This window comes from Delphinus delphis, chromosome 12, assembly GCF_949987515.2.
Source record: "Delphinus delphis chromosome 12, mDelDel1.2, whole genome shotgun sequence".
NCBI lineage: Eukaryota > Metazoa > Chordata > Mammalia > Artiodactyla > Delphinidae > Delphinus > Delphinus delphis.
The window spans coordinates 56,065,341-56,073,703 of NC_082694.2; the positions used below are offsets into that span (position 1 = coordinate 56,065,341).

The following is an 8,363-nucleotide window of genomic DNA, read 5'->3' on the forward strand; positions in this document are numbered from 1 at the left end:
TATAACTATCTTGAGGGCTGGGATCCTCTCTCTCACACACACCTTCATGTCCCCACAGCATAGGTGGTAGACATAGACTTGGGCACAAACTGTTGACTGATTTGGGAAGAGAAACTGCTTTTTGAAGAGGCAAGGAGAACTGTATACCTGTATGGGTATGTGTAGAGTCACACATGTAAATACACAAGCAGACTTTGAGGCTGCCCTTAAGTAACTAGTAAGAAATCTCTTGTTGGTGATGCCAAAGTTTTCGTAAGACCAGTTCTCATAAAGGAGCATGTTAGATAAATGCTAATGTCAGTTCAGCCACCCGTGTAGTAAGGATGATGATGAGACCTGATAGAATAGTTCATTCATGAGTGAAAAAAATATATATCATGGATGTTGTAGTTTTTTAGGAACAGAGGCATTTTCTTATAGCTTTCCCTGAGTTACTGCCTTAAAAAATAATAATTGAGTAACACTTCTTTCATAGTTGTACTTCTAGAAATTTCTCATAACTCAGTCTTCATGGCAGAAATGCTTTCATTAGGACCTATATTAGTCTCAGTAAGTCAGGTATCTTAAATTAGAATGCCCAAGGAGGAAAGAGGAATCCCGAATGTTTGTTCTCATTGTACCGCCCGTGAGCTTGTGTGACTTGATCTTATTAATATATGACTTGTTTTGTATCCTCTTAAGTGGGATTTTTCAGAATTAAAGGTCCAAAATTAGGAAACATATTTGAAAGTAAATATACTCTAACAATTCAAGGTCTTCTTTATCTTTTATTTATTTAATTAATTTATTTTTGGCTGCATTGGGTCTTCGTTGCTGCGTGCAGGCTTTGTCTAGTTGGAGTGAGCAGGGACTACTCTTCATAGCAGTGCGCTTCACTTGTTGCAGAGCACAGGCTCTTTATGACTCTTTTGTTATTGCTGGTTGCTACAGTCGCATTTGCTTTTCTCCTGGGTTTTGTAGTTACTTGTAAGCACACGTTTCTAAATTCTTACTTTCTTAAAAATGTGGAAATGTATTCTTTCATGGTGGCAGTAAGTCAAAATAATATTTCCTGTTTTTAAACTTTTGTCCAGATGTCCTAGGTCTCCAGTGATCTGGGAGGAGGAGAGATGGGATTAAGTTGGATGTTGGTATTGGAAGAATTTTCTCTGTTGGCTTGATATTTTCTAGAAGCAGCTTATTTTTCCTCTTTACTATAGAAATGAAAAATAAAAAACTGAAAACTCCTAGCTCTGTTTTGCTATTAAGCATATATAACTCCAAATTTAACGCATAGCTTCACAAAATATTTCCAGCACCCTCTGACCCTACATAAAAGTACATTCACTTATGGTATGAAATATACATTCCAATCAAATGTGGTATAAATATGTCATAGGGTCATAGTAAATTACAACTAAAGGGCCCTGGAGACCTTCTGGTTCACCTTGCCCTTCCTATGTCCTTTATCCCATCTAAATGTTAGCACAGGCCGCTGTGCTCCCACTGGGTTGTGATTTAGCCGTCGTCACCCGTAGGGAGACCAGCTTACCCTGGTTTGCCTGGAACTTTCTTGGTTTTAGCACTAAACGTACCCGCATCCTGGGAAATTCCTTAGTCTCAGGTGGACTGGACACTTGGTCACCCTAGTGTCAGGGCACACCTCAGAAACCTGGTTTTCAGACTTTTGATTCAGTACTCTTTGGACATACTTTTTTTTTTTTGGTAACTTCAGAAGGCACGAAGGATTTCTCTTAAAAATATTTTCTTTGGGACTTTGGGGCCCCTTTTTATAGGTCATATAAAAATCAGGGGCTTCCCTGGTGGCACAGTGGTTGAGAGTCCGCCTGCCGATGCAGGGGACACACGGGTTCGTGCCCTGGTCCGGGAAGATCCCACATGCCGCGGAGCGGCTGGGCCCGTGAGCCATGACCGCTGAGCCTGCGCGTCCGGAGCCTGTGCTCCGCAACGGGAGAGGCCCGCGTACCGCAAAAAATAAAATAAAATAAATCAGATGTTGCTTTAAATGCTCTAGATGTCAGGAAGGAGGACTTGGGACCAGTGTATAGGGAACTCAGATTTTCAATAGAGTTTTTTTTTAATTAATTTATTTTATTTTTGGCTGCATTGGGTCTTTGTTGCTGCGCACAGGCTTTCTCTAGTTGCGGCGAGCGGGGAACTACTCTTTGTTGCGGTGTGCGGGCTTCTCATTGCAGTGGCTTCTCTTGTTGTGGAGCACGGGCTCTAGGTGCGTGGGCTTCAGTAGTCGTAGCACATGGACTCAGTAGTTGTGGCTCGCGGGCCCTAGAACGCAGGCTCAGTAGTTGTGGCGCACGGGCTTAGTTGCTCTGCAGCATGTGGGATCTTCCCGGACCAGGGCTTGAACCCATGTCTCCTGCATTGGCAGGCGGATTCTTAACCACTGCGCCACCAGGGAAGCCCTTCAATAGAGTTTTTAAATTGCAAAACTTCACGGTTGTGCATTCATTCACATACATGCAAATAAGTGCAGTTATTTCATAGTTTATCATTGCATTATTTAGAAGGGCCAGGCTGAGAAATGTCATAACTGAAGAGGAAGTAACATGGGTTGAAACTTTAATGGAATGTTCTGGAAAAATTCCATTTTGGTCAGGGAAGGTTTCATACACTTCTCTGTTTGTTCAGCATGCTTTCATATGGTGTTTTGCTTCCTGCCTTTCCAGACCCATCTGTACTTGGAGGACTGGGCATATCAGTTCTGCTCCTGAAAAGTAAACTAATAAATTTGCTGCCCCATGCTGTTGAGCTTTCCATAGACTTGTGAAATGTCATCCACAAGCACGATTATATTGTCCCATTCTGTCATTAACTTTTATTTTTCTTTTAGCAATTCCACACTTATGCCTAAACTTTCAGATTTTTCCAATTCTCCCAGACATTCCCAATAAGCACTTAAACTTTTGACTGTTGGTGTAGCTCAATTGTGAGTTTATTATTTGTTACGGAATTGAATTGGATAATCTGCATTTATGCTATAGTTTGAACAAATTAATTTTATGTAGCTTTGATGAACATCCTTTGATTTATATTTTGAACTATCAACACTATACCAATATACACTTAGTGGATGAAAGCCAGAGGGAGTATATATTATTTGGAGTTCACCTACCAGGACTAAGTAATGCTATATCATTTATGTCTGGGGTAGTGCTTTTACTTAATTTATGCAATGTTGTATTGAAACTAAAACTAAAATTTACCATGACTTTGTACTTGGTAGGTTTTCCCCTCCTACACTTCAATTACTTTAATTGTTTTGAAATAATTCTATAATACTGCACATGACAGAGTGGAGGCCATTTGTAGTGTTTAATGTTATAAAATGTTTTTTTTTTTTCCATTAGAGAAAAGAAGTGTTAGTAATGACAGGTGTTTTGCTGTATTAAAATACAGGGATTTTTGCTCGCTTCAGCAGCACATATACTAAAATTGGAGCAATACAGAGATTAGCATGGCCACTGCGCGAGGATGACACGTAAATTCATGAAGAGTTCCATATTTTATTTTATTATTATTTTTTTTTCGCGGTATGCGGGCCTCTCACTGTTGTGGCCTCTCCCGTTGCGGAGCACAGGCTCCGGACGCGCAGGCTCAGCGGCCATGGCTCACGGGCCCAGCCGCTCCGTGGCATGTGGGATCTTCCCGGACCGGGGCACGAACCCGTGTCCCCTGCAACGGCAGGAGGACTCTCAACCACTGCGCCACCTGGGAAGCCCCGAAGCGTTCCATATTTTAAAAAATAAAATAAAATACAGGGATTTATTCAACTTAACATATTGCTTTTTAACTGTATGTTACAAACTTGATCTTGGAGCCCCAACGGAATTGCATGCTTTCCTTCTCTACAATGCAGAGGGCAGGAGAATTTTACTTCCTTAGTGGAGAGCAGTATTTGAGTTTAAATCCTCGACTCTGATACAAGAGAATTGTGTGTGTGGCCATAGCTGTGCATATTTTTTTTTTCCTCATTTTTTTAGCCATAGCCACTCTTTCATATGAAACATTTGGAAGTAAAATGCAAAATTATGAAATCAATATAAGGCTTAGCTTTCAGGTCCATGTGAAAGGCTGTTTATTTTTGTTCATTGAACAGAAGTGGAAAGTTTAGATTTTTTTTGTTTTGAGATAAACTGCCTAACTTCTTACCTGTATTTTTTTCTTACCTGTATTTTTATTCATTCGATAATCTTTACCATTGGAAGGTTTTTTTAAAAAAATAATAATAATACAAATTATATAAGTATAGTATAGTTTTAAAATTAGAATAATGGGTCATCGTCCCCTTCTTGAGAGCTTTGGCTTACATAAGGGAAATCACCTTTAATTAGCTCTTCCAGTCACTCAGTGTAAAAAGGTCGGAAAGTGATCGAGCATCTGTATGTTTGTGTCTTTTTATTAAATACAGTTTTTATTTATGCACTTTTCTGTGCTGCAGTGCATGGCAGAGATAGGAGCATTGTAGCATGCAAGAAATAATTAGGTGCATCCCCTTTTTGTAATAAATAGGTTTCCAAACATTAGTATGAAATTTTTTTTTGTAAATTTCATCATATTTCATATACACCATAATGGATGTGTATAGGAATTCGGTTAGGGAATCCTTTTAACCTGTGAGTCATCCTTCTGTTGTGTTATTGTCCCCTGAACTATATGTTTTTTAGATTTTACTTTTCATGTATGTAAGAATGAGGTCTCTTGTGAAGAACATACTTGCATGGGGATCAGACTCATATCAAATTATGGAAAAGCTGCTATGTGTGAAATAAGATTTGAGGAATTAGAACATTTAACTTAATGAGAATTGTTATCAGCTAATTTTTATTAGCTTTTGGATGTGATTTCCTGATCCCCTCAAAAGTTTTCTAAGGGGTGGGTGGGGATGAAAGGGTGGATACCTTCTTTTTATTGCCTCTTCTAAATCTTTTCTGCCTTTCCCTTTCTCAGTTTAGTAATTCACATCTTATTCTGTTTAAAACCACACAAGTGAGGTTAAACATGTCTTCACCATGCCAAGAGGCAAGTGAGTGGCTAGGGAGGGGAGTGAGAAGTAGTAACTAGATATTTGACTAAATTGATGGATCAATTGTAAGCATTGTGGTTTTGTTGATAAGCTTTAGGTGATTTTGGAAGGCTAGTTAGGGGAGTTAAAAAGTGGAACTAAATAAATATGAGGTGGTCTTAACAGTATATTTATGTATTTTTTACAAATTGAGATATAATTCACATACCATGAAATGTATCATTTTAAAGTATATAAATCTGTGGGTTTTAGTATACTCGCAGAGCTATGTAACCATCACCACTAAATGTGCTAATTCTAGAACATTTTCATGTACCCCATACTCATTTGCAGTAACTCCTCATTCCTCCCTTACCCATCTCCTGACAACCATTAATCTCCTTTCTGTCTCTAGGGATTTGCCTATTCTGGACATTTTGTGTAAATGGAAACATGTGGCCCTTGTGTCCATCTTCTTTCACTTAGCATAATTTTTCAAGGTTCATCTGTATTGTAGCATGGATCAATACTTCATTCTTTTTATTGCTGAATAATATTCTATTGTATGGATGTACCACATTTTGTTTATCTATTTCTCTTTTGATGGACATATGTGTTATTTTTACTTTTTGACTGTTGTGAACAATGCTGTTATGAACATTCATGTACAAGTTTTTGTGTGAACATAGGTTTTTCATTTTCTCGGGTATATACCTAGGAATGAAATTCCTGGTCATATGGTAACACCATGTTTAACTTTTTGAGGAACTGTCATACTATTTTTCAAAGCAGATGAACCATTTAGCATTCCCACTGGCAATATATAAAGGTTCCAATCTCTTCACATCCTCCCCAACAATTATTCCTTGTCCTTTTTTTTTTTTTTTAAATAATAGCATCCTGGTCGGTGTGAGTTAATATCTCACTGTGATTTTGATTTGCATTTTCCTAATGACTGATGATGTTGAGCATCTTTTCATGTGCTTATTGATTATTTATATACCCTCTAGGGAGAAAGGTCTATTCAAATCCTTTGACCAGTTTTAAAAAATGGATTTTTTTAATTGTTGAATTTTAAGAGTTCTTTATATATTATGGATACTGAACTTTATCAGATATATGATTTGGAAATATTTTCTCTCAGATGAAGGGGTTGTCTTTTCATTTTCTTAATGATGTCATTTGCAGCATACAAGTTTTAACTTTTGATGTAGTCCAATTTATTTTTTCTCTTGTTTTTTGTGCTTTCAGTATTGTATCTTAAAGAACTCAAGGTAATGAAGATTTACTCTTCTGTTTCCTTCTAAAATTTTTATTGTATTAGCTCTTACTTTCAGGTCTCTGATCCATTTTGAGTTAATTTTTTATATATGGTGTGAGGTAGGGGTCCAACTTCATTCTTTGGGAGGTGGATATACAGTTGTCCCTGTATCATTTGTGGAAAAGACCATTCTTCCCACCATTGAGTGGTATTGGCATACTTGTCAAAAACTGGATGACCATAGATTTGTGGGTTTATCTGGATTCTCAGTTCTTTTCCATTGATCTACATGTGTACTCTTATGCCAAAACCACATAGAAGACTGTAGCTTTATAGTAAGTTTAGAGATCAGGAAATATGAGTTCCTCTTCTTTTACAAGACTGTTTTGGCTATCTGGGTTTCTTGCATTTCCATATGAATTTTAGGATCAGCTTGTCCATTTCTGCAAAAAAGGCAGTTGGAATTTTGATAGAGATTGCATTGAATCTGTAGATCAATTAGGGGAGTTTTTGCATCTTGACAATACTAAGTCTTCCGATCCATGGACACAGGATGTCTTTCCATTTATTTAAGTCTTCTTTAATTTCTTCCAATGTTTTATAGCTTTCAGTGTACAAGTCTTGTGCTTCTTTGATTTAATTTACTCTTAAGTGTTTATTCTTTTTGATGTTAATAAGTGGAATTGTGTTCTTAATTTCTTTTTCAGAGTGTTCATTGCTAGTGTATAGAAATACAACTGATTTTTGTATATTGATCTTGTATCCTATAACCTTGCCGAACTTGTTTGTTAGTTCTAATCGATTTTTGAGGAATTTTTAAATTGTTTTCTATATATAAGATAATGTCATCTGCAAAGAGAGATAGTTTTACTTTTTACTTCCTTTTCTTTCGTCTCTTGCCTAATTACCTTGGCTAGAACTTCTAGTACAATGTCAAATAGGAGTTGTGAGAATGGACATCCTTTTCTTATTCCTGATCTTAGAGGGAAAACTTCTAGTCTTCCGCTATTAAGTATAATGTTAACTGTGGGTTTTTCGTAGATGCCTGCGATCAGGTTGAGGAACTTGTATACCTAGTTTGTTGAGTGTTTTTATCATGAAAGGGTGTTGGATTCTAACAATGTGTTTTAATGAAGAGATGGGCAGATTTTCTTGTGAGTTGAGTTCTTGTACTATCTGTGTCAGGAAATAATTTTCTTTTTTCTTTTTTTTTCTGTACGCGGTCCTCTCACTTGTTGTGGCCTCTTCCATTGCGGAGCACAGGCTCCGGACGCGCAGGCTCAGCGGCCATGGCTCACGGGCCCAGCCGCTCCGCGGCATGTGGGATCTTCCCGGACCGGGGCATGAACCCGTGTCCCCTGCATCGGCAGGCGGACTCTCAACCACTGCGCCACCAGGGAAGCCTAAGTCTGACTATCTTTTAATGGACAGAGCTCCACTGGCATTTTTTTTCATGAGTAATATTGCTAATGTAGTATTTGACTGAATACTACAGTTCTCTAATTTTGTACATATGCCCCAAGGGCCTTTGGTTAATGGCTACATTTTTAATAAATCTCAAGAATGTGCTGGGTGAATATTAATAATTTTCAATGGAAATGCAAATATCAAACCTAGTGGAGTTATGATCCTAGATTTTGGGCATGCTACATCTGTAATGTTACATGTTTATTAAAGATGTTTGGGGAAAAAAGGTTTCAAAGAGGTGTACTTTCCTACAAATGTATTCAGTACTATTCTTAACAACTGTTCTTAGAAATAATAGGATTTCCAATTACTAGTCATCGAATGCTTGAATAATAGCCACAATTCCTAAAATTTATAGAGCAATGTAAATTATGACAACTTTTTCTTAAGAAATAATGTACTGATGTTTCATAATTCTTTTATTTTTGCTTAGTACTTTTATTAAGTATTCTGAAAATAAATCTCTGACCCTAGTTGGTCATCCCAAGAAACAAAATTTGCTAAGAGAAAAAAAAAAGTATAACTAGCAGTATATACAGGGAAGCACGCAGGGCACCAAGGTAGTAGGTATTAATTGTAAAGATGCAGCAGCAGCTGCCTGACCAAGTCTGGCAG

The 8,363-nt window shown here is 37.6% G+C and overlaps 1 non-coding gene across 1 annotated transcript; it reads left to right on the top strand.

Annotated features, from left to right (window-relative positions):
- The first annotated feature begins 3,420 nt into the window (after positions 1 to 3,420).
- On the top strand, positions 3,421 to 3,524 carry LOC132435686 (U6 spliceosomal RNA). Its single transcript, XR_009521629.1, has one exon. It is a non-coding gene; the product is annotated as a U6 spliceosomal RNA (small nuclear RNA).
- Positions 3,525 to 8,363: the final 4,839 nt, after the last annotated feature.